The sequence below is a fragment of the Gambusia affinis genome, linkage group LG09 (genome assembly GCF_019740435.1).
Source record: "Gambusia affinis linkage group LG09, SWU_Gaff_1.0, whole genome shotgun sequence".
Classification (NCBI taxonomy): Eukaryota; Metazoa; Chordata; class Actinopteri; order Cyprinodontiformes; family Poeciliidae; genus Gambusia; species Gambusia affinis.
In genome coordinates, this window is record NC_057876.1 from 7,685,584 (window position 1) to 7,713,079 (window position 27,496).

Below are 27,496 nucleotides of genomic sequence, written 5' to 3' on the forward strand. Positions count from 1 at the left end.
GCACATATAACTTCTGCTGAAACTTGGGAAATATTACAGAGATAACGCTATTAAGGAAGGAAAGGTTTATGGGAAAAAGACTAATGCTATTTAGTGAAAGATGACTCACAAACACTTGAGTAACTGATGGTTTAGCTCATCCAGAAACTCTGAGTCATTGAAAATAATGTCTGGATTGCTGATGAGGAAATTGAGGCTATGTTTAACCATGTGCATCCAGGTGGCAACAAAAGCTGTAAACATCTGTCTTCCTGTGTGCAGCTGAAAATCTTTGAGAGCAGGTGCAAACATCGATCATTTGGAGAAACATTTTTAATCATGTTTGGGTGTCTTTGAATTATCTACTATATACTACAAAGTCACCAAATTAATTATTTTTTGTTAATATATTTTATGGTCCAAAAATTTATTACAAATGAGAAATTTAGAAAAAGCAGAGAGGTAACCTGAAAATAACACTTTCAGATCAGATATTTGAAAAACCTTTGTGCCCCACATTCCGAATTTTTTGGCCCCCGTGACAGAGCCCCAAAGTTGCCTTTGCACACCAAAGAAATTGCTTTAAACTGACAATTGCTCCCATTTTGCCCAATTTGACTGTTTGTCTGTATCCTTATTTGGCTCCTTGCCAGGGTCCGGGACTTCTTCAGGATCTGTTTTGATATTGTCTGTTGATTTTTGGCTTTTTTGATTTTTATCTGTCTCAGAACCACCCAGAGGAGTTTAAGTCTCTGTAGATGCTAAATGCTGCTAAAAACTGGCCGATTGAGCGGTCTTTCGAGAGACGTGGATCTGATGATTTGAGAATGCCGGAAAAATGTTCGGTTGATGTGACATGTAAATCAGCTTCAGGGGAAGGTAGAAGAAGGAATGCAAGATTTATATACTGCCCCTGCAGGATTTTTGGCCTGGGTGAGATATAGGCATATAAGCCGCACCTAATAAGGGAGGTAGGAGAACTAATGAGCAGAATGAAAATGAGAAGAAAGAGAACAACAAAAGATACATTTACCTAGACCAGGCACAGAGCGAGTGTTGCCGAGGGTGAAAGTCATGGGAGGCAGCTGAAGGGCGGGCTGAGGTGCAGAAGTGAAGGGAGGTGTAGATGTGGCGATGGCACCTGTGGTGGCACTTTGCAGATGAGTTGAGAGAGGTTATGGAATGATGAAGGGAGTCCATGGAGGCGAGGAGATGAGTTCGTGCACAGGGGAAAGAGCGATGTCCTGAAGAAGGGCCGGGCGCTTCTGCACGTGATTGAGGAGGGCTTGGAGCTGGATGAGAAGACGACCCGGGGAAGTGCGGAGCAGACTGTGAGGAGGAGGGGCGGCCCCTGCGGCGCTTGGAATAAGCGGAGGATTGCTGGATTGCTTGCTAGCAATCCAGCAATCCGGCTGAAGCCGGTGTAGGTGGAGACGGCGAAGATTCTCCAACAGGCAGGAGGGCAGCGAGCGAGGCGACTTAGGGTGAACAGATGCTGGCGGTGAGGGATTACCTTTCGATCTGAGGATGGAAGTAGGGGACTGAAGGTCCGGGCGGGTAGCCGGGCGGGAGAGGAGGTAGAAGGACTGGGGTCCCCAAGGGAGATCACTGGAGAAGGGAGAAGTGAAGGGAACCTGCTGCGTTATCGGACTCAAAGTCTGACATGGAAGTGTATCAACTGTTGAGCACGGCTGGAGAGCGGGTGACTTCATGGATGAAGGTCCTTATAAGCAAGAGTTCAATCGGTGACTGGCGAAGTTGGGGCATGGTCCGACGATGATAGACTGACAGCAAATGATGCGGTGATTGGATGATGCAGACGAGGCTGGAGAGTCTTCCAGTTTGAATTTACGCCTAGGCTTCATTTTTCTTCTTTTTTTTTTATACCTTAATAATTTGTGATTGACTTAAGAAGAATCCTAAAATATACAAAATAAAAAAGAAGTATAATTCCACTATTAAAACTCAAATGGTTTGAATGGTCAAAGAATAAACCATTATAGCCTGACAGTTTATAGAACCAGTAAAAAAGCTTCACACTGGTCACATTTTCTGACATAAATGCGTCAATACCTTCGTGATCGAGTAAAAACCTGCATAGTGGGCACATTTATTAGAAAGTTTACTTTCTGCTGATGGTGCAGCTGCACATGGGTATGTGTGTCTGTATTTGGCAACAATTTGAACAGATTTGTTTTACCCTCACTGCTGCAAGCTGTCATTGTCTAATCTCTAGCAGCCTCCAGGATAAAATGGGTAAGCCAGAGAGATGTTAAAGACAGCAGGAAAAAAAAAAAAAAAGATAAAGTCACCTCTAGAGGGTATGTCTCTCAAAGGAAAGAGAATTAAATTTTTGGGAACCACGACTAGACCTTATTTAAGAAATATTTGTCTTAGACGTAAAAACAATCCATTAATAATACTATTGGTTATTTAGTTTTTATAAATTTTGATAAAATATTTTCACAGGGACGTCGACATGTTGTTAGCGATGCAATGTATTCTGGGTAAATGACATGTAATGGTCCAATTGCCTGGCTCCTCCAGCCAAAACAGTGACGAGTAAAGTTATTAAACCTTTTTAATTTGAACCGGAGCGCATTGAAATTGATCATAACGTAGAAATCGGAAGAGGTGATGAGGAGGAGGACCAAACAGAGGAAGAGTTGGCTGTAGGATCTGGTGTTTTGCTGCTGCTGGCTTCAGCCTCACAAATGAAACAATGAATGACGCGTACCTCTGGTCGGACACTCTGGTCGGACCCTCTGGTCGGACCGCGTGATCCGGTAAGTATTTCTGTAGCTCTGTGTTCAGGTAGGCAACAGCGGTTTAGGGTTTGAACTTTGCTTGGTGTTGTTAGTGGTTTCACATCCATTACTGGTGTTCTAGCTCCTTTAGCATTTCCAGTAGTAATAACTACATTTGCGCTGCTTGTCTTTGACATTTCTCCCAGCATCTGTAGCTCTGTGTCCGGTCCTGCATCAGCTGTGCTGCTTAGAGTTCGGTGCGTGGCAACAGTCACACCGGACCTTGTTACCACCAAAACCAGACCTCCATGGGTCTGGTCGGATCGGTGATGTTACCGCAGGCAGTGTAGCTCCTGTTAGCAACTCAAAGAGCTTCCAGCTCTGCCTTTATTTCTAGCTCATCAAGGTAATGATCACCTGTTAGAGCCTTTGTTGGTTCTGCTGGTACAAATGAGAATTCTGGAGAAATGTTCAGGATCCAGATTAGGTCCTTCGGATGTTGTAATCCTCTCCGGCTCTTGCGCTGCGCTTTCCTCTTTCACATGGAAAATTGTACAGATTCGCCTCAATTTTTATTTTTTATTTTTATCGCAACCGATAGCCATTAACTAAAACTACGCCAGTCAAACGCAATATGACAAACAACTACTCGGGAAAACTTAGCCTTCCTGTGTTTACAGAATGGACCAAAACACGTCATCAACCCATCGGTGAAAAAAATGGCGACCTCCATGGGTGAAAAATAAAACAAAAGACATACGTTTTTGAAGTATTCATGAGTTTTGGCGTATCACAAACAGCAATTCTTTAGGTTATAGGAAAATTGCAACGTATTTAGGCCAACATGTTCAGTCCTGGATCCTTTTAAGGTTCTAGAGGTTAACTAGAGGTTAAGAGATGATTGAAATGTCTTCAGTAATATTTATTGGTGTAATGTTACTGAAGAGTCATAGTGCAGCTGTCACAGCTTGGTGCCTGCAGTCAGATAAAAATAACATCCTGCTTACAAATGATGACCATTCTCATGTTTAAAGGCCAAGCACACAGTGTTTTTGCTTTGGAGCAAGGGCCTTATAGAAATGAGCAGAAGAAAAGCATTGCCAAAATGCCTGGTAATGATGACCCACAGCAGCTTGAAGACCTGCCTGTTTGTTTTTAATTAGTAATAAGAAAGATTCTGGGCTCTTTTTGATCTGCAGCAGTAGTAGAGAAACCAGAGGCCGGATACAGTCATAGTAAAAAGGCAGAGCTCTCTGGCCATTCTAAGCTTGGGTGCATACAGTACAAACATTGTACCCACACTTGAGAAGTGATTCTCAAAGTCCAAATGGCACAGTTTTTATAGTAACCTCAGCTAAGGCTCAACAGAAAGTACTGTGGAAGACCTGAGCACCGTCTTACTATTTTCTACGTTCCCTCTGCTCCTCCTTTTGTCGAGAGTTGGTGCCAAATTTCAGCGATCAGTAAAAAATAAAAACACCTGTTGGAGTTCACCAGCCAATCCCAGGGCAGGACAAATAACCAAGTTAGAGTAGCCTCAGCTGAGATTGAAAGTCAACCAAACTGCACGTTTTGAGTCTGTCTGGTAAATGTTCACCTCCTTCTGTGAATCAAAAAAGAAAGGGTGACGCAAGACAAATAGTAACAAGTTTCCCCAAGAATTTGCTAAAAGATTGACTTCTAAAATTTTTTGTTACAAGATTCAGACATACATTCACACATTCAGTCACTAATCTTCACATGTTTTCACAAAACCCACATTCAATCTTCTCCACGGCGAAGCAAGGTAGAATGGAAAAGGTAACGACGTCATGCCACTGCTGCCTGGCAACGCCACTTCACTGGAGGATGGAAAGTGCTTCATTGTTTTTCTGCCATTCAACACAGCCGTCTCAAGGTCCATGCCTCTGAGGAGGAAGAATAAATTTTGTTTCCCTGTGTACATCTGTGCTTCTGTGAATCTATTTGTGCATGCGAGATCAGGCAGCATCGGTGGAATTAAACACCGGAGGCTCTCAGGAAAAGGAGCGTCCAAGGTCTCAGTGAAAGGGCATAATGGCTCCCCTCATCAATTTTATCTCTTGCTTCACTGGTAGACCTTTAGACAAATATTTCAACTACAGTGGGAGGGAGAGGAAGAGATGCAAACAGCTGAAGAAATTAAAACAATAAGAAGACATACTTTTCAAATAAATTCAGTATCTGGTCATGCAATGCTGCATCATTCAAAAACAAACCTGTTACCTAACATAGAAGTGGATCAATGAAATGTCACCTATCACCAGAGGCATAGACTTGAATAGCAAATTCGATGACAGAATCTTCTGACTGTATACTGGGGCATTTTTTAAAAATATAAAAGCAGCTCATATGATTCTCTTACACTCCAATGTTTTGTGAGATGATCCATTTTGACCCATTTTACTGCCTTTACTGTCCAATCACAAGCCATTGTTTGGTATAGCTGTGTAATGCTCAGTCATAAACATTAACCAGGGAGTGAAGATGCATCAAGGCGTGCACGCACACACACATATTATCTGATGAAAGTAAAGCAATGAAGTGAGGGGCACAGACACTTGAGTACTTGAAGCAAATTGCACCAAGAGGATCAAAGCAGATAAAAGGAGGTCAAGGGAAAAGAAACGAAAGCACCATTCCATTTTTAAGCCCTTTAAAATAAGAACCAGGGCCTCCTTTTGATTGTCAAGGTCTGTAAATTGGAGAGGTGGTAAGAATATTCCTTATCTTCACTTGGTGCCCAGTCACTCTTTTGTGCTTGTTTTAGTTGTCTTCCAAAAGAAACCGATGTTTTGGTCCTCTGTGGCTAAATCTTAATGCCTTTAGCAGTGCTATAAATGTGTTTACAAAGAATCTCAGAGAATACAATTTGTCGATAATAAAAACAGAGTTTGTGAAATTTTATTTTGTGTTCATTTTGAGTTTCAAGTCCCTAAAAGTGATCTAATCTTTGGAAGAAACATTCCTAAGTTCAACCGTGATTTTAAAGAAATGTAATGTTTTAGATATATATATATATTTTTGACAAACAAAGCTATCGGGAAAGTTGTGATAGGGGGGTTAGGCGTTAGGATTAGGCATTTTAACCTCTTAAAACTAGAGAAATTTTGTTAAAATCTAATGAAAACATAAGAAACATATATATTTTCCCTTAAACATACTTGTGGCATGACATATCTTATAAATGACCTTTATCCAGAGCGAGTCGTCATGGGTGTCTCCTGGTTGCTGGAGATAGACACAAGCCCCCCTGGAGACCTTGCAAGAGGAAGCATGTGGGATAACGGATGGAGAAACAAGTACAATAAAAAAATCAGTCAAAGAAAATTGCTTAGTATATATGGGAAATAGATTACCAACTTTTGTTTTTTCCTTGAGCTGGAAAAAAAAAAGAAGCTACATATACATTTCTGTATTTGAAATAAGAAACGAGGGCCATTTTTCCAGTCATCCAGATTGGATTGATTTTAATCGGACAAGTAAAATAATTATTTATACACCTGTGGTGTAACATATGTGCCATCAATGTTCTGTATTTCCTGAACACATCAGTGCATATTATATGCTGTGTCTGGGGTGGGATAATAGAGCCATGTAGGCAGCGTTTGCTAACCTGCTTAGTCCATGTTGTCATTGACCTTAACCCTTCCACCACAGGAAATATCTGTTAATTTGGCTGCATCCTGTATCAACTTTAAATTCTTTTCCTCCTTACTTTATCCAACCCCACTCATCTCTCTCCTTTCTGTATAACATATTGGCTAATTGAACCCAATGCCTTTAGGTTTCTTTTTAAAATTGAGAGGGACTGCTCATATCTTCATTTGTATGCAAACTATCAGACTGACTCAGCTAACCTGCAGCTGTGAGGGTAACACTGCTGCTGCATTTTACGGGGCACGAAAACACGTACCAACTACCAGCTGGTTCAACCTGGACCAGACTGGCTGATCGAGAAACCTCCAACCCGCCCCTGCTAGAAGTGCAGAAAACAATCCACAGACCAATATGAGTAAAGACATTCCCATTTATATTTTCATGTTACACTCAAATGGGAAGCTGACAGATGTTATGACTCGCACCTGATGATTTCCTACAGAACATTCTTGATTTATTCAACGTAAAAAAAACCCGTGGAACCTCAAATTATGAACAGACACACAAAACCCCGCATATTTAGTGTTTTTAGTGAGATGTAGCAGAGCATCTCAAAGATTTTTCTCCACAGTGAGCAACACTTCTGTGGCTCTCACACAAGCCAGCTTGCTCTCTTGCAATGCTTGCTTTATTGCCACATGTTGCTGCTATAAGTGTGTGGCTATAGCAGCCTGGGATCTTACCAGAATAAAAGGTACAGATTTCGAGAAAACTGGCTTGAAAATTTCTACAATTGCAAGTGCTGAGAAACTTATCATTTTTTTGAGCTAATTTTCTCAAGCAGAACAGTTTAGATTTGTGTACCAGAATCAAAATAACAATGACATTTATAACTGTGATGATGGGTAACATTATTCCAGCATATGGGTGCTTTGATACTTAGATTCTTGTGTAAATATAGCAATACTGTGGTATTTTTATTCAATGCTATTACATGGTGAGACTCACCTTTTAGAGGTCTGCCCTTGCTGACATTCATGTTTTTTCTTCCTTTCCACTTCTGCCATTATTTTTCCAGCAGAGGAAGTGCTGCTTCCAGACCCTTCAAAGCGGTGGGTGGATGTGTGAGCTGTTGTCTGACACTGCATAACTGTGCAATGGGAATGTTGTGGAGCATTTCCTGGCATTTTTGAATCACATGTGGGGAAAAGAGTTAATCGCCTTATTTCTTCATAAATGAAAGCCTTGAGACAGTGGTAAACGTACTAACAGTGCTTGTGAAGAGCGAATGCCACTAAAAAGTGTGAGAGTTATGATAGGTGATGAGTCCAGAACAAAATGCCCTAAAGCTGGTAGTGCATCAGGAAGGGGCTTCTTCCTTCAAAAACAGGTGGGCTTGTGTTTAATATTCATATAGTCTTTCAGTAATGTTTCACTAAACAATGGTTTAGCAATGTTATTAAATATGAGTAAAAGCTCCATCGTGCGAATAATGTCTGCGACTTTAAGTGTTATGCACATTTCACATGCATGTGGACATAAAGTTGGAGTAAATTTATTTTACTTGCTTGTAAGGAAAGCAGAGAGGGTAATGCTTACATACTTAGACTCTGAAGACGCAAATAGTCAGCATGAACAAATTAAATCTGTATTCATAGATTCCTCTTGCACAATCAGTGGAGCTGGTGTTTTCAAAATTTAAAAACCAAAATCAGATATCTTCATCCTTAATCTAGGTTCCTTAATTAGTATTCCAAAGTTATCTCCAGGAGCTGTAAATAGTTTTAGCGCATTGTTTAATTATCAAAGGTCACAGTCTTTGCTCATGTTGTCTGGGTTAATTGACCGAAGCTTTTAACCGCAGCATGAATTTCTACTGAGATACCCAATTATAACGATGCATAGCAAAGACCAAACAGTCCAAAATGGGTTAGAAATTTGCTCCATTATCTTTGCTAATGATTACAATGTGATATGTCGGGAGGTTTAAAGCCTGGTAGTAATTTGTTTTCAGTGAATGGCTCTGAATAATGTCAGAATTATTTTTAGATCGATGTTATAATTATAGTGGAGCATTATTTTTCGGCACAGATCAACGATTGAATGATTATTGATACAAAGAGAATGTCATAAGTTCAACGGTAGTATTTAAAAACAAGCACACCGTTGAAGAAAGCACGAACAGGAATCCTAAACTCAATGTTTGGGGGTGGGGAGCTAAAATTCAAGGCTAAATAAAACCACTGGCAGAGAATCTGAAGATCACAGTTAAAGTTCAATCTCAGAATGAATGAAATGTTTTTTTTGGCCTGATTCTCAAGCTTGTTTTTGAATTTGAGGTAAATGAAACAACGACTGAGTCATGTTAAACCCCACAGACAAGATTTAGCCGACATGTTTGCACGGTGGAGGTTTGTCTTTTGTGATGGTTTGACGTGTTTTAGTCATCTGTTATTAAACTCTACATTGGGAGGGAACAAAAACGCCTTTTATTTATTGGCTGGCTGTAAGCCACAAACATCTTATTTGTTGAAGGCAGAATAAAAAAATATCTAAAATAAACTGCAAATAAAAATGCAATCAACATGTGAATAAGCTATGACATATTGATCTAACATGAGGGGTTGCCTTTGAAATGTCTTTTCCCCATTTCTGTTCATTGCCACTGGTAAAGAAAGTCCTTAAAGAATAGCAACTTTTTGAAAAAATAAAAGAAAAAAGAGCCTGTGCACCATGAATACTTATTTTTGCTAGGAGTGCCAAGTTGACAATAAAACTGAACTCTAATGATGAATAACACCTCCACCCCACAGTGAAATACAAAAAGCTTTTCACTGATTTATAGGAGCAGTTAAAAGCAACATTTTAGCCTTCTATCACAGAGCATTGTTCTGACTAATAATAAATGTGGTTTTTATCCATTCTGCTGCATCAGAATCAGATAAATAGTAAAGTAATTAACCAAACGACACTTACAGTGTACATTAATTTGCTTCAGGCTTATAAGGTCACTGTTTTGTTTATTTATAAAACAATGCAGGGTTTGGTGGACTGCCATAGTTGCCAAAAGTCAGAAGAAATGTCAAAATTGATTTAAAAACCTCTAGCGGCTCCATTGTTGACCTGGTCTGTTCACTTTCTTTAAATTACATTTGTATAAAAACTTCCTGTTTGGGGTTTTAAAGCGATGTGATTAAAATAAAGTGTTTAGGGAGGCATTTAGCCGCTATTTACAACATCAGTTAGTGATCGGTAGATGGCGAGAAATACAAACAAAGCTTAATCTCCATCCATTAAGACACTTCAATTACTCTGCAGTTTCTCTTCAAGTAGGCGGTTCAACAATGAGAATCACTACACTAAGCATCAACAAGCCGAAAACAGCAAAGTTTAACTTCAATCTCAGAATCTCAGGATGTCTGTAGAGCAGATCAAAACACTTAAAAGTAACCAGAAGAGAATGAGCTGAAAAACACAACAACATTTTTGTGTTTTTTCCATAGATGAGTGGTAATTTTGGGCCCTGAGATTCTCAGAGCAGCAAAAGTATATTAGTATGTTCTCTGTGGTAAGATCAGTAAAGCTTAAAAGTCCGATGCTGTTTTAAAAGGTTTTCAAAAAGTTTGGGGAGATACTCTCTACAAGGCATTTGGCATCTGTGTTACTATTTTGCAACAGACAACTTATCTGGCCAATCGAGTGCAGCAGGTGTCTTATGATAGATAACAGTTCCTGAATAAACAATTATAAATCAGACTTATTAATTTTCTGCTTCAGAACTCAAATCAGTTTGATAAGAGAAAACCTTTTCCGGGGTTCTTTTGGTTACATCTAACTGAACATACACTTGACCTTTTTTATGGATTGTTAAAATTTTCAGCTCAGCGGTTTGTATGCCATTGACGTTTTTACTAATCTAATACCACCTTCAAAGTTTTTTTCACCTGTGTTGTATCGCAAAGAAATATGTTCAAGTTAAAAATGCTTCAGTGTTTCCCTTCTACAGACATCTAACATCCACAATTTGAGCTCCAGGGCTGCCACAGACACAGCAGTTACCTAATAAAAACATTGTTCAATCTCATGCTGTGCTATGCAGGGGCTCTGTCTGCACTGATGAAGTTTCACTCATTTCAAAAGAATTGCTCTATAACTTGGAGACATTCAAAGTGGACTCGGCCACCTTTATGTAATAAGGCAGGGCCAAAGCGGAGGAAGTCATTTGTAAATGACATTTTGAGGGTTTAGATAAAAATAAAAACTTACAGGTCTTGTAACCAAGACAAAAAGCATGAACATAAAAACAGGCAAAAGGACAAAAGAATCTAGATGTGACCAACGAATAACCAGGAGGGTAAATACTGAGGCAGTTTTGGAAAGTGTCCAAAGTACTTGCTGAATTAATCAATATGAAGCGGGGAGAAAACTTTGAAACTGAAGGAGGAGATTAATTAACACAGAGGATGTTGAACTAAAACTCAAGGATCTATGTTCCCAAAGAGGAAAACACATGGCAACCATCTAAAAGAAATAAATTAAACTGAATAAGGAAGAAAACACAAAAACTACTACGGCAAATAATAACGAACACAGGCAAATGAAGTTAATATAGCAAGACCTATTGAACATAAATAAAAAAGGAAGTGATAAAAGAAAGTCAAAACTCAACCACCTGAAGACCATGACAATAAAGTACTTTTATTTTATTTCAAAAGCAACATTTAGTTTCTCTTGGCAGGAGTCCATCTTACATCTTGGCTTGATGATTTAATATTGTTGTCAATGTGTTGCCACATTGACTTCACCCCTTTATGTTGCCAGTCTTAGTTATTTCTTTTTTTTGTTGTTTTCCATGTATTTTAGTTTACTCTCTTTAAGAAAACTTTGTTCCCATTCTTGCTTTATAAGTTGCAAAATATCAAATGTTCCAGCAGTCCTTTCTTGCCCTTTTGAAATTTTCTCCTCGTCTTTTGGATTTCTTTTTGTGTGTAGATGACAGGCATTCACAGCAGAAAGGTCAATTTGCCATTTTTATTTTCCTGTTTGGACAGCAAAAAAAGGAAAGCAGTGCAGGGGCTGCAAAACCAACACTGTTTCACAAATACAGTAAACTCCAAAAAGAAGGGCAGAAGGAGGAAAACACTGAGAAAACATCGGTCTACCAGTAAACAAAAGGACTATGTGAAAAGACAAAAAGCCAAACAGGAAACGACTCATTTCATCCCTTCACTTTTTTGCACCTTTATAATTTAGGTAATTTTGAAATACTTTTATTGGGGGGTGTAAATAAAATGTACCATGGGATGTTTTATGCAAATCAGCCATTAATTTGTACCCTTTTAAACCCATTTTATACATGAGTATGAATATATCACATGGTTCCCTTTTGACTGATAAAATCTCCACATTTATCCTGCTGCCTCCAAGAGAAATACTTTTAATTCATAAATTAAATGCTGCCACCAACTGTTCTGGAGGGGAACCACTTATTTGTGCTACTAGTGCTATTTGTGCTACTCCCTTATGTTATTTTATTTTTTATTTATTTTTTTTACCAGAAAGAGGTCACTCATTGTAAATCCGGGTTTGGTCAGAGGTCAAATTCAGTTCTATTTACAACTCTTAAAACTTTAATACAAACTTTTAAAGTAGTGCTAATAATAAATAAACTAGATGTGAGAATCAGACATTATGTCTATTTTCTGTGGTTGTGGTGATGTCAACTTAAAAACAAAATGCTGCCTGACTGACAACATATGTAGCTCCAACATGGCTGTTATTCAAGCATTTCATGTGATTTTTGTCAAGTCATGAGATACTGGTTTTTGCAGGGCACTATGATCACTCCCAAGAAATTAAATTTCCATAATTTCAAGGAATAAAACATTCATTACTATAAGAGCAGAAAATCGTTGCTTCACCTCTTTTAGCTAGAGCTCAGAGAAAATATTAGTTTATCTCTAAATGTGAATAAAAGTCACAGAACCTCCCTACTACCTACTACCATTTAGTCCGGACCCTTTTCTGTTTTCTTACAGCTCAGCTGAATATTTTTTTTTCAGGACTGAAGTTGGTTTATTTCTAACTGACAGCAAAGAAGAGTCTCCAAACTGCACAAGTTGTCAAAGGTGAGCTGATGAGAGCCTCAGGTGACTGTTCATCTTGGAAACAATCTCACTGTGGCAGCTGTTGTGTGTTTCAACAACTGATGGAAAGTCACTCTTCTTTGAGGCCTTTCTCTTGAAGTACTGCAAAAAACAACCCAAAAAAACAAAAAAAACCCCCCAAAAAAACAGTCCCTACTTGGAGTTTTCAGCTCCAGGAAAAAAATAGAGAAACAAAAGCTATTTTCACAATGGCCAGTGAATTTAAAGCATGTTTGTCTTACTCTAAGTTGTTTTGGCACAATGCAGTGTAATTTTTAACACCAGGGAGACGGTTTTTCTGCCTTCCGTTTGTGCAACAAGCTTGGAAACAAAAATCTTTGTAGCTTAAAAGCTGCATTTATCTCATTTTCTTATTATCTTTGTTTTATTCACATAGTATGAAAGAGTAATTCTTTCTCAATGTCTATTGAGAGAGGAAACAAAGATATACAGTACAGACCAAAAGTATGGACACACCTTCTAACTGAACTCAGTTACAAGGTGTGTCCAAACTTTTGGTCTGTACTGTATGTGACCATTAAATGCAAACGATCTGGAGATGGATCTCCCTCTGAGGTGTTATCTTTGCTCCCTATGAAATCTAAGAAAATCTAAGCAGTGTTTACATTTCATGTCGTAAAGCATCGCCGCATCAAAGAACAAAAATTCAAATTTGTAGACTGCTTTGTATTATGCGTGCATTCAACAACAAGGCCATCATTTTCACATTTTGCTTAGCTTTAAAGGTGAAATAAATTACATTTTAAAAGCCAATGCAGCAGCAAACCACTGTTTGTACGGCGCATACAAATTTATTTAATGCCATTGTTTTAGAAATGTAATATTAGCGTCCCAAGGGATGAGCTGCTTTACTGTGCAATGTGACTGCATGTCTGAGTGGGAGAAAATGCTTCTTCTTTAGCAAATACCCTTATCTGACAAGCTAACAAAATGGAGAGGAAGATAACAGCTTTTACTTTCCAGTTGGAGAGGGATGAACACACACCAACACACCTGAAGCCAATGGCAGAATTAACCCCTCAGCATCTCATCACGTTCTGCAGAGGCTCGGTAATGAGCTATTTATTTCATTCATGTATTCTTACCTGCAGGTTGGCTACGTTTTTTTTTTTTTTTCCTTCCCAGAGACACATTAAGGAGCTCCATCGTGTACTGAGGAGAACAAACGAGACTCACTGCTCATCCACATTCAAAGGGAGATAAGCCTTTACATCATGTTATGTGATTATGGTGGTAAGTTGGGTGGAGCCGGCATGTCTGGTTTGTTTTTGGAACAGAGGGTGATGGAGCAAGGAAAGCTTAATTACTTTAGCAACTAGGAGAAAACACTTAGTTTAGGATTGACTCTGTTATAAATGGTTGATTATCAGTCAATGAATAGTTGGAAAAAAAAAAAAAAACTTCATCAAAGACACAAGAAAGAGAAGATTGCTGTCAATATATGAAGACTGCACCAGGTGGACCACACCCTCCAGCAAAGACCCTCTGTTCAGGAAAGAATTCACACAACCACATGTAGCCCCAAAGAAAAAAAGCTTTTAAATACCCACATATTTATAATAAACCCCAAAAATATATAGTTGTCTATGAAACGCAGTGCTTTGATCTCGTCCCGTAATTGGGAGACACTTATTATCTAGCTTCTGCTATTCTGCTCAGCTTCCTGTGTGACATTTACAAGTGATCCAGTTTTTTAGTGTTTAGTTAGGCATATGAAACACCAATCGAGTCAGCAAATTTGCACAGTGGCTTTGCATTTCAATTTTAATTTAAAATCCAAACATTTATTTTGGACCACAAGCCCAGAGAATATTGATGCTAAGATCTTACTGTAACAATGTGTGCACAAATCTCATCGCTTGTGTGCCCTGATTTAAATATGTTTAAATATTCAGTAGTAAAATATGCTTTAACATTACGAAACATAATGTTTCTAGCTCTTGCTGTAAATTTACACAGTTTGAATCAATGTGTCCTAGACATGTGGAGCATTTTAGGAAAGTATCCAATCTGTGGCGTTCGTTTGATAGCTCCTAATAGTTCAAGAGGCATGTGGGAGCACGTGCTCTCTTTTCTTCACATGTGGTATCAAAGGAATACAGTGTAAATTACTTCTCTGCATAGTAATGTAATGCAATTAGTCTGCTGGAGTGAGTTGCTCCTCTTGGGGGATAAAGCAGGACAAGCTCATTTTGGCCGCCAGTTTGCTTGGTTAAACATTGATGCCCTCAGAGCTTTCTCAGACCATTGTTTTGACTGAATGTAATGTTGCCATCGATGGGTTACATGTAGCATCTATAGCTTTGTGAACAGTCAGTCCCCGGTGCTCTGGCTAACCTGTGATTGGTGTCAGTCAGTCTAATTAGATATTATAGGCCTTTTTGTTCACCATAATGCAGAGCCAACCGATGGGGCCTGTTTGATTGATAAAGGCTCAGTGCGCTTGTCGGTCTAACAGGCTGCATGTACCTCTCTGTCAAATCCTCTGGTTCTACTTCTCAGTTTCAAGACCTGTTGGCATGTGTTTTTCAAACTTCTCAGTCTCCTTCAGGAGCGAAGGAAGGGCTAAAATGCACATTTATTGTTACAAATCAGATACCTCGTGTAAAGAAGTTTCTATAGTTAACATGAATAACATCATTTTGAGACGATGACATGGAAATCTGCAAAATCTTTTCCATTTTTAAACTCCAATTACCCTGGTTAAAGGTTTCCTTGGAGAACATTCAGTCTCAAAAGCGCTCAACCCACAATGGCTCATTTCAACCGATGAAACATTTCTACTCCATCACTGCATGTGACACAGAAAAGTAGAAATCCCATTACATCTGTTGTGTGGATGCATCCTTCTTTCTACTGAGGATTTCCACATTTTCTTTTAGTTTCACAGCCATAGACAAAGTGCCATCACCATTCCATTTGACACTGTAGCATAAAAAGAATTGCACGCCTGTTGGCTCACATATGCACCTCATCACACACCACATGCCTTGTGTACTTAAAATATCATATTGACCCTGTAAAAAAAAAAAAGTTTGCTCTGGATGGCTAATGACTGACTCATTACCTCAGCTTGCTTGATGCTTGAAATGGAACTGACAGCTTGGCCTACTTTCTGACCACGACACTCACTTCACGTTGAGAAAAATATGAAAGTTTATTTTAAAACTGTGGAGGAAAAACTAACAATTCACTTCCTGATGTGGCAGAAAACATAAGAATCCAACACACTTCATCCCAATGCACATGTACTTTGTACAGGAAGTGACACATATACAACTACAAGATCCCCTTCATTTACTTTATATATAGATATACGTATATAATACGAGATATTTAAGATGTGTAACATATGTCTCATGCTTTTCAATACTCTAAAATGGAAATGAGTGTGACAGGAGTGTTTAGAAAGAAAAACTTGCATGGCTCTTTTTGTTCTGCCAATCTTTACCGTAGTGAATAAAACCTGTTGACATTAAAGGATAACATCATTAGCTGAATAAAAGGTCTCTGCTCTTATCTTAAAGCTTGAGTAGCACATTTCAAGAAGAAGATCTACAAAAACCATTAGTCTGAAACTTCATTTTTCCCCTCAGATCATAGCCATCATAATTACACTTTTCATACAGGAACTAAAATTATCTCCACCATTACAGACATACATCTGAATTCTACATGTAGATGGAAACTGGATGAATGATGAAACATCTGACACTCCGATTATTTCTGCGTAGGGATAATGGCAAGGTGGGTCATGCATTCTGCAAGCTGTGACGTAGCTCTGAAAGTGAGGTTTTACTTTCTCAGTTTGTCACAGTGTGTGTGTGGTGTTGGGGAAAGAAAAAATAAAATAAAATCTGCAAAAGGAGCAGCGCAGTAGCTGCTCTGTGTGCTAATGTGAAAGGTGTGATCCCATAGAACGTCAAAAAAATGAGACAAATATAAAAACGACAAGGTCACTTTCTGAGGACGACACAGCTTAGCTGAATAAATAAAAAGCTGAGAAAGCTGTTCAGTCAAACATAAAGGTGTGTGCTGACAGGCTACATGTCTTCATATGTCTGAAAGCTGAGTACCTATGTCCCCCTGAATGACTCCTTCCTGTTTTCTGCAATCACAAACACAAAGTTTCCATAGTTGTAAATGCAATCCTGCGTCTAATTATTTTCTAACATGACAAAAGGGGTAGTGTGAATACTTTTAAAGCGCAATGGTTATGTGAACGCCTCCATGCACACACTTTAAATACATCAAAATGTGTTTTTTTATTTATTTAAAATGTCTTGTCATTCTTTAAAGCTAGGAATCATACCAATCTTAAAAGTATAAAACAAGTAAATCAAACTCAACTTTCTGTTTTTGAAGCGGATAATTAATCCAAATAGTTTTTCAGTTAAGAAATAATCAATCAACGTCAAACAGTAATAAAGTCACATCCTGTCACCTCATGATAAAAAATGAGAAACAAAGCAGACTTAAAAGCGATAAGAGAATATCTTCCCTCATACATTACTCTAGGACGTCTGGCCACCTCTGCATGATCTCTGTGGCATAATGCAGCACACGTAAAAGTCAACCTGCTGCAGTTATGCCTTGTGCCGCCAAGTAAAGCAGTGACCGCCCAAAGCACCAAGAGTAAGCCGACTTCGCAGCTCCACAGTCTGAATTAGCAGTGACCGGCAGTCAACGCGACCATCCGCCCAACAGGATGTAGGCTGAAACCACCCTGAGACTGTGCTCTTCTGAAGCACATCATTTCATATCATTGGCAAACATTGGACAGGTCATAATGAAGATTGCTGAGACAGAACAGATGACTGGACTTGCCCTGAGAATGGTTTTTGCAGCAGGAGTGACAATGAAAAATGTCCAACAAATTTTACAGCACTGTATTTCAACAGTGATGAGTTCTACTCCACACCTATTGAGGTTCTCTACTGCTGCTGGCTTCATCTCTATAAAAGGTGGGCTTTGTTGTTGCAGACTTGTTGTTGTTTTCCCATTTTTAGCAAATGGTTGTTGCGGCCCTTTCAACAATGGAGACATGAAAGTAAAAGATTAGCAAGGAAGTAAAAACCTTTGAAGATGTATATCCTTTTATATCCTACAAATAGTAGGATATAAAAATGGCTAAAGAATAGCAAGGAATCAATACATCTATATCCAAGGGAGAGAAACTGAAAACAAAATAAATCCTTTAAAGGACCTAAAATATGGTGCACATCAGTCTAATTGAAAATGAATTAACAGAAGCATCTGTAAACAAGTAAACTTTATCTCCTTAAGCAAACATTTGATCAACGCAGTGCTAAAATGGGGATCAAATGTCAATGCACAGGCTCAACCAATAAATGCAAAGACACAGCAGTAACTCCCCAAGGAAGTGACAGGCTGCCTTGACTAATGCATTATTTGCACTTCTATGACATGACTGCAACTCCCTCTACAGTTTGATTGGTGCATGTGGCAGAGGCACCAGACAATCAATCATATTAGTAATTGGGATGAAAGAGCATTAATCCTTGATAAGTTGGCAACTGGGGAAGGCAGCGTTTAGGGAAAAAATGTATGACATAAAAGCAGAAGAATGCAAGAAGTCTGTCAAAACACTTTCGATCAAATTGCTTGCCATAGACAACGATGCTATATAGCTTCAATGAAGAATAGCAGGAAACAGTCCAAGGTAATTCCAAGTTTGTAAGAAATCATCAGTCAACTTTACATCTTCCTTGTAAAGTATTGTGTGGTACAAGGAAAGCAAAAATAATATTGTCCATCTAGGGACAAGTGCTGCAAATTAGCTGTTGCTATTGCACTGACGCAAACATGGGACTGCTGTTTTGTTCAGTTTGTCTTCATTGATGTGTCTGTCCCTATCAAATAAACTTTAAAAAAAAAGTTTAATTCTTTGAGAATGCAGTACACTACTTGAGTCAAGTCAATTTAATTTGGATGATACATTTTAGCAACAAGGCAGAAGCACAAAAATTCTGTACAGCCACTGCAGATATCGAAGGTAATAAATTACACGGTGATTATAGGGTTGGCAAGATGCGTCAGAGCAAGTCAATTTCAGAAAGAAAGGCCTCAAGAGAAAGAATTAGACGTTGGATAACCACATCAAATGTTTCAAAAGATTGATTAAATTAATCAGTTTGAGGGTCTGTTTGAAGGTCTTTTAAAAGAAACTAAAATCTGGGATTGCAAACTCTGAATTCTTCTCAAAGAATACAAATCACCGCAAGCAAATGCTAGAAACCTCTCTGAATGGGTGAAGATTTCTTTTCAATCTCCATGTTTTCAACAACCGATGTCAGCGACTGTGATAGTCAGGATTTTTGAGAGGATTCTTTCCCAAATGTCGAAGAGTGAGAGGCAGAAAACACGACAGGGTTCTTGTCCATCACAGGGTCTAAGACAGAGACAGACACATAAAGAAAGCCAAACCAAGGTCCAATTTAGAATCAACACACAACCAAAAGTTTGAAGTGTTAAAATTGTGGGAGGGAACTCAGGCACATGAAAATACAGCATGAGATTGATTTACTTGTTTTAATTGCTAAAGATTTCCTAAATTATGTACCAGAATTTAGAAAATCTGGTACAGAATACTGGAGCCAGAATGACCAGAATGATAATTCTGGCTCCAGTATTCTTGTGATGACATAAGACTAACCCTAATCCTTAAATGAATTGTTCCATTTGTTTTGGGACATTTTACGCTATTAAAATGAAGGTTTTGCTCGCTAATTTTATTATGCATAACCGCATAGGGTAAAGATCACTTGCTGCTGTTTAAGTTGAGCATTAGACTAAGAAAAAAATTGAATTTAAGAACATTTGAAAGCCGATTTTCTTGATAACCGGCTGGTCTGAGCATTTCCCTATCTGATGTGCGGGATTTTTACACACAACCATTTCTCGAGTTCACAGAGAACAGTCCGTAGCAGAAAAAACATCCAGTTGAGTTGCACTTGTGTTTACAAAAAAAATACCTCTTTCAGGGGTCACAAAAGAAGGGGTAGACTTACCTGAGATAATAGAAAAATAACAGTACTCAAATAACCTCTCAGTACAAGAGAGATATGAGAAATGTCATCTCTGGACAAACAACTTGTCAAAACACAAGGATATATAGCAGGAAACCAGTGTACAGGGTGCCACTCTTGTCAGGAGGAAACTCAAGGACACCCAAGTACCAAGAACTGCAACTACAATCCACACAGGCTCACCAAAGTTGAGCACTAATAAATAACAGTGCACAACAAAACTTACACTAACCATTTATCATCAAACTGGTATTTATACTTCACTGGAGGCATGGACAAAGAAACCAAACCGGGAAGGATAGATGTGAATTATCTAACAAGAAAATTTCTAAATGTCATTTAGCTTTCAGATCTGGCTGTGATGCACATGTTGATGAATGCTAATTTGTAATCATTAAATACTGCAGCAGACCGGGTAGAAAACCTGTTGTACTCCTTAAAACACACAATCAAACACACAATCCATCTGGCTGTGATGCACAAAGAGAGCAGAGCGATGGGGACATAAATACTGGACAGAACAGAAGTGTCTCTCCAGGAGGAGAATCAACGGCTTTTTGGGGCCCTGAAAGTCAAAGTCATTCTAAACACACTCAACATAAATAAGAGTTGTTATTAACACGTATGGCTTTTAAATTCCCAGACACCTCGTCTGGTTTATTGCGTTTTGTGGTTTCAGCCAATGACATCACGTCTGCATGTTGCAACAATTTACTTTGCCACCTAAATGGCAGCTGTCACTTTGCATTTTTTTTATTGGCTTCAAATACTCCCTAGGACCCTCTAGCTAAATACATTTACATGCTGCTCAACAAATGTCAGAGGGTATCTCTTTCTGCACAACATTTACACATGTTTATCTATGCATTTGCCAGCTTCGCAGGTGTCCAGACATGCATCATTTAGTACCAACAGGGAGGTGTCTGATTCCAAATGTTATTCTCCAGCATGACAGAGACATGACGGCAGACAGACTTGAAAGCATCTGCAGGATTCCAATAGAGCCTTGATCTCAAGTGTTATGGGTTACATGCAGAGACGCCAAGGAAAGTTGAACAGAAAATTTTATTTTATTTCCACTTTATATGCCAGCTCATTCGATAAGCTGTTCAGAAATGAAAAAATTAGACCAGGAGAAAATATTCAACGTAACTTTCCAGATGCAATTATTTGAGCTGACTGTGATCATTTTAAACAAGTATATCTTCTGTTTTAATGTCTGAGGACATTTGAACAATATGAGTTTTACACTGTCATTTCGGTCGCTGCATCCCTTCCTTGTTGCATAACTTCAAATGTCATCTCTTGAGTCATCGTGACACTGAATTTCCAGCACAGTTGTTGTTGCACAACAAGCCAGTCCAGGCTTTTAAAGCCAGACTGGCACCTTTACCTTTTCACCAAATGAAACTCATTATATAGATGTATTACTCAGAAGGACTTCATCCCGGTCTGTCAACAAATTGCTGTACAAACAGTAGAAGCGTAAATGTGAATCTTGCCATTGATTTCCCACAATTACAACTTGCAATAATTGTCATCAAATCTTTATCCATAGTTTACAACAGAACATCCTGCCAGAGTTATATTGACAGCATGATTAAGAAACTCGCTCGTCTCATCCACACACAATGACACAATGCCCTTACTGAGATGCTGTAGCATGTTTTTCAGATCAGTCTTTAAATGCAATGTGTTGAGCGGACCCATAACATCGGCCTTACATATGTGGGCCAGAGAGGAAAGATATGCTGCTGAGTAGGTCTGGTTTAGAATGATGGCAGCAGAACAGCCAGAGCCAGCAAAATGCTAAAAACTGCAGTTTTTCCCAAACAAACCATGCCAGTTTGAGTAATGCTGTTAGATGTTAGCTAAATGATAATTAATCCCTGCCAATCACATTAAGCTTGCTCATAAGAATACCAATGTTGTCTATGCTCAGAGGGAGACAACAACTAGTTACTTACATTTACATGACTATTTTTGTTTGGTATAATGTACTTTAAGAGTAAGTTTACTGTCTGGACTTAGTTTTTTTTTCCCTCCAGTGGGTCTTTTTGTGGGCTCTAGTGTCCCTTATATGACAGTAGGCTGACAGGAAAGGGGGAAAGAGAGGGGGAAAGACATGCGGCAAACGTCGGCCGGGTCCGGAAATCGAACCCGCGACCGCCACGTCGAGGACTGAAGGCCTCCAAATGTGGGTCGCGCTACAGCACACCCCTGTCTGCACTTGTTTTTATCTTGAATAATATCAAAATGATAAGAAATGCTTTTTTAAAAACATCTAAATGTGAGGCGCTACGTAGCTCAGTGGTAGAGCAGACGCATCGTATGCTGAGGCTACAGATTGTAGCTCTAGTTTGATTCCCGGCTGCAGGCCATTCACTACAAGTCTTCTCTTTCTCTCTCTTTCCTTATTCCTGTCCAGCTACTAAAGAGTAAAAAACACAAGAGACAAAAAAATCTAAATGTTGGTACACAAAGAACATAAAGACCTGGAAAGAAAAAAATCAATAACATACTTTACAATGTGCTGCACTTACGTTAATAATGACCTTCCATTTTAAATAACTATTTTGACGGATGGCTGTGTTTCTCTGTTGCTCAGTTTCATGATTTCACAGTTGAACAAATATCTGGATAATAAATCCAATGATTATTCAGCTATAACAATTTATGCTGGTAAATCAACGTGAATGATGTTGTCTACATGAGCTTCAGATGCAATTAGTTGAAAACACAAGTTTGAAAAAAATGCATACTTTGTGCAAACGTGTTAATGTACGAGATTTGGGATCAGTGGAGAACTAAATTCACCATAAAAAAAAATAAATAAACATGAAAAAGCTTATGAGACTCGAAGGGGCCTGCGTCTGAATCAGTCATTAACTAATGTAGTTGTTGATGGGTCAGTGGTGTTAATGGAAGTTCGATACCATTTTCTATATTTGCTATGTTAGCTGAAGCTGTCCTTCCTTCACTTATTTTCATCTACCCCCTGCATCATGTTTTTCTGACCCTGCGTGTTCCCTCTGGCCAACTCTAGCTGCTGTTTTGTCTGCCCATTACACATCACTACCTCCCTGCTGGTTTCAGCAGACCTCTAAACAATTCACCTTCTCTTCCAGCAGCAACTCCAGTAACAGGTGAACTGGTTGAACTTTTATACTGAGCTGTAACATGTTGTTCAGCCTTCATTCGCAATGCTCAAGGAATATCAATTCGCATTTGTTGTGTGCCTTATATAAGTTAAAACCACTACATTTATGACTTTGTTTAAAACAGAGCACTGAATTATTCTACACATCAGGTGTGGAAAAAAAACAAAAATAACAACAACAACAAAAAAACAACTCATGGCCCAATGTCACTGAACAATGCAGGCTCAGCTCACCATGCAATGTCACACTTGTCTGTAAGAATTAAAATCCAAAGTTAAACCAGAGGCTAAAGCTTCACCACACAAAGATACAGACGAGCACACAGTCCACCCACCACACCAGGGGTTCCCCATTACATTTCCATGAGCTCAGCTCACGCAAAGGCCCACAATGAATAAACAAGTTGTGCTTCTCAGTTAGACTACATACAGTCATTAGAGTCTCAGTTTTATTTCAGTTTCCTTAGGAGGTGATGTCTTTGCTGGGCCAATTTCACTACGTGTTCTTCGTTCTGTTGTCTATCGCCTGTGGATCCATTGTAACCTTTCCAACACTGCCTGTGTCTCACCATCACTTACTCAGTCACTGTCAGAACAGACGCTGTATGTCTGGTTAGCACCAAAGACTCAGGGTCACATCCAGAGTGTTGGCACCCGAAGCCACGTGGTGCTGCGTTCCAGAGTCTTCTGACAAATCTGGCAGCATGTTTAACGACAGCCATGAAGCAAGTTAGTCCCAAATATTCCCTCAACGTTTCAATTACTGATGAGAGACAGCAACGTTGTTGGCCCTCTCCGTCTGTCCTTTCATGCTTGCCGTCAATTGTCTCCTCAAACTCTTTGTTGCTCTACTTTTTACTCTCTACAGCTCTCTTTCTTTCTCTCTATTTTTCCAAAGAACAATCAATATTTTCTAATAGATTGCAGACATGACTGAGTAGAGATGTCAGTTTTCCACAGGCTGGAAGAGAAGCTTATTAATCACTGAAAATGTATTTTATTATTTTGCACCTCATGGCCCTTATTATGAGCCTGCAGCACTTGATGACTGCAATGCGTATTGCTGTGAGAATAGTGAAAGCAAACTTTAATTTCTGCCAATCAATAATAATAAGTATAAAAACTTTTTAGATCATTCTTTAAAGCCGTATTGTTATATCAATTTTGTTGAATAAAAGGATTAATCTGTCATCCCTAACTTGTTTAATCCGAATTTATTTCCTTAATTTACTTCCAGCGGCACAGATTTGTAATCCCAAAAATTTGGGATTAAATGGGTTAATGCAGTGTTTCTCAATTCCGGTCCTCAGGCCCCCTTGCCCTGCATGTTTTCGGTGTTTCCCTGCTGCTACACACCTGGATTGAATCTATGAGTGATTAACAGGCTTCTGCAGAACTTGATGCAATCATTTGGATCAGCTGCTCTGAAATAGGGGCACATCTAAAACATGCAGAGGAGATGGGGCCTGAGGACTGGAATAGAGAAGCACTGGGTTAATGCAACAGTACATCTGTCTGTTGTGCACTGAATATATGTACAATTCCAGGCATGTGCATAGATCAGTGGTGCCCAAAGTTGGTCCTGGAGGGCTGACTTCCTGCATGTTTTAGTTCTCTCCCTGGTTTAACGCAGCTGGACCAAATGATGGCTCGTTAGAAGGCCCTAAGAAGAACATTGACATGCTGAAAAGGATGTTACTAACAGCAGGGAGAGAACTAAAACATGCAGGATGCCGGCCCTCCAGGACCCACTTTGAGCACCATGCTGAAATTTTTTATTTTTTAACTTCTACAGTGTATTGTGTGTGAGCACACACACACACACACCCACACACACACACGTACCTTGTCTTCCTTTTTCAGCCTTCAGATAGGGTCCTGCCCAAGTGACAGTCCAGCTAGACCAGCGTTTCCTAACCCTAGTCCTCAAGGCTCACAGTCCTACATGTTTTGGAGGTTTCCGTGCTTTAATGTCCTGATTCAACTGATTGCAGTTCAACAAAGGCCTGTTAATCAGTCATCAATTGAAATCAGCTGTACTGGAGCAAGGAAATACCTAAAACATGCAGGGCAGTGAGCCTTGAGGACCAGGAGTGGGAAACACTGAGCTAGACATCCACATGACAAGTAAAATGCCTCATAAACGTCTGCTCCTGTTTTTTTTTAGGGCTGCATCAGCTCTAAAAAAACAGGAGCCATTGTTAGGAGAATGTTTAAAATGTAGCTCTTAGATTAAATAATAAAAAAAAATGTAGTTCATAGATGTAATAATTACTGCTGGTATAGAAATCCCAGATGACTTTTATTTAACTCGAGTCTTTTTTATTGCAAATTCACTAGACAGGTCTCCTCTGTAAAATGTTTTATAAAGGCCAAATGAGCTTTGTATCATTGAAATTCATAATCTACTAAAATACCTTTTTATTAAAAAAGATAAATAAAAAAAATGCTCAGTTAAAGAGGGGCAAGTTGATTAAGTTGTATTTTCAGTTCTTGTGTGTGTAAAAATTGTGTGATGATCATTTTGAGTGGCTTAATAAGTAAATAATATGTATAATATTAAATAATATGCATAGGATGACTCTGCATGCTTTTTTCCCCATTTCTCAGGACTTCAAGATAATCTCATTAATCTGAGCTATCTTAATGCAAAATTGTTGATGATGATCTTTCTCTGTTGTATTGGTTATGTTTTGAATCTACATGGAAGTTTGTACACATGTATGAAAAAGGAGGACTTCACTACTTTGTTGTAAGAAAGCATCTTTAGTAGTAAAACTAGCTTCATAAGTTTCTTAGGCATTTTTTTGTAAATTGTATTAATTTTGATCAGCACACATCCACTCAACAGATTCATTGTATAATAGAGATGATATAACTGTGTCTAGCTAAAGTATGTTTAATCTATATAAGAGTCACTGGTTACTCTTCAGGTTTGTGAAGATAACAGATTTAGTTTGAACTAATTTCAGTCACTTTATCTTGCATCCGCTTCAATAGTCCAATATTTTTTCTCCTGTCCGATCTGGACAGCCATCAGTTGCAATGCTGACCAGTTTGTCCCATTTTAGCCCCAGTGTGTCCATGGCTGTATTCACCTCCGTGAACAAATCACTCACTGTTTTGGCACGTTTCGTTTGCTGCACAGCTGCCAGCTCCTCCATCACCTCAAAGTCTTCTTTAATCCATGTGCAAAGATAAGTAAGTGAGCTGCATCGCGGACATCAAAACTCTCATCCAGAGATTAGAAAACAAGTCAAATTTGTTCCTTTTCTTTCACAAATGAAGCACAAAATCCCCCAAGATGTTCTTGATTTGTCTCACTGTGCGCCTTAAGAGACAAATTAGCAAAAGTGACTTTTTTTCTAAGAATAGCCAGATAGTTTTCTCACTAGAAGTAGTAAACAGGACTACCGTAAACTGTTGTTAATTTCTGCGTACTGCCCCTCCATGCAGTCTGTTCCTCCTCAGAAGACTCGTTCGCAGATTTTTGGATCAAACCCACAATGCCTCCCTCGGGTTTCTAAACTTCATCTAGATCCTCATCACAAGTCTCCCTGCTGATCCTCTGGCTGCCCCTGCATGACCACCTACCAGGTACCTCCACCAGTCACCACCTGCCTTCCCAGCCTCCAGCGTTCTCCATCATCTAGTCAACCTGGAAACAAAGACACAATTCACTCACTGGACCACTCACCCTACCAATTCAATTCAGCTTATTTATGTAGAAACAATACACAATACATTTCATATTGAAGCAATTATCAAATAAATTATTTCAATTAAATCATGCATTCTACTTTGCATTGAATTCAGTTCATCATTCAGATTAATTTAAAAACTTTACAGTCTAAGGAAACCCAGCAGATTGCATCAAGTTATGGACTTCCGGGATTCATTCCTCTTGGACAAGCAGACAGTGTCACAATCGCCTGCAAGCCCTTACACTGAACATGCATCTCGCAACAGCGGAGAGGGAAACCTCCTCTTTAATAAAAAACCCTCCAGCTTAAGCCCCTGTCAGCCACGACCGACAGTGGGTTTGAGAAGACAGAGCAGATACACTAAAAAGACACAGAAGAGCTGATTTAAGAATACTCCTTATTGTTAATGAAAAGTAAAAAATGGCAACACTTACCTCCTCTGGAAAACCGCACCAACTCCTGTGACAGTAAAAATGTTCCACTTTCCTGTTTGCAATAACTAAACTTCAACTCCAAAAGACCACAAAACCACTGCTTCCCTTCAAGCTCTCAATTCTTTTCTAATTAAACCTTCTTACTTACCTCCTGTGTATGTCTGTTATTGCTCCATAGTAGTATTTCCAACTATTATGATAGTGTCATTATTTATATCTGGTACCTTGGTAAAATCCTATAGGCAGACTGTGACTCTAAAACAGCTCAGCAAAATTACGTCATCATTCTCAATTTATCCTTCTGTTCGCTGGTTGGCCCGTTGGAAGTTTTATAAAATAAATAAATAAAAATCAAACTCAGTGGGAGAAAGCCAGAGCGAAAAAACAGAGATGAGAATCAAGTGGAATCGCATTCGAATGCAATGGCCAAATAAGTAAACTATGTAAAATGACCCAATATACATGAAACAGCTACACACTGCTAGACCAGTTCTGAGTCACAAAAGTTGTGATTTATGCATTGTGTAAAATTGAACAGAGGCAAACAAATGAAAGACTAAACCTATGTCTTATCTAATATGCTGCTGAAAATTATCCACCAACCTGCTCAAGCTTTATTAAGTTGGGAGTAAAATTAT

General features: G+C 38.9%; 1 protein-coding gene across 1 annotated transcript in view; it reads right to left on the reverse strand.

Moving 5' to 3' along the window:
* Positions 1-24,626, reverse strand: part of si:ch211-153b23.7 (TNFAIP3-interacting protein 1) — a 46,379-nt gene extending 21,753 nt beyond the window's left edge. Inside the window, exon 1 of the mRNA XM_044127607.1 lies at positions 24,566-24,626. The gene's annotated coding sequence lies outside the window, so the exon portion shown is untranslated. The remainder of the gene's footprint in view (positions 1-24,565) is intronic.
* Between the last annotated feature and the right edge of the window lie 2,870 nt (positions 24,627-27,496).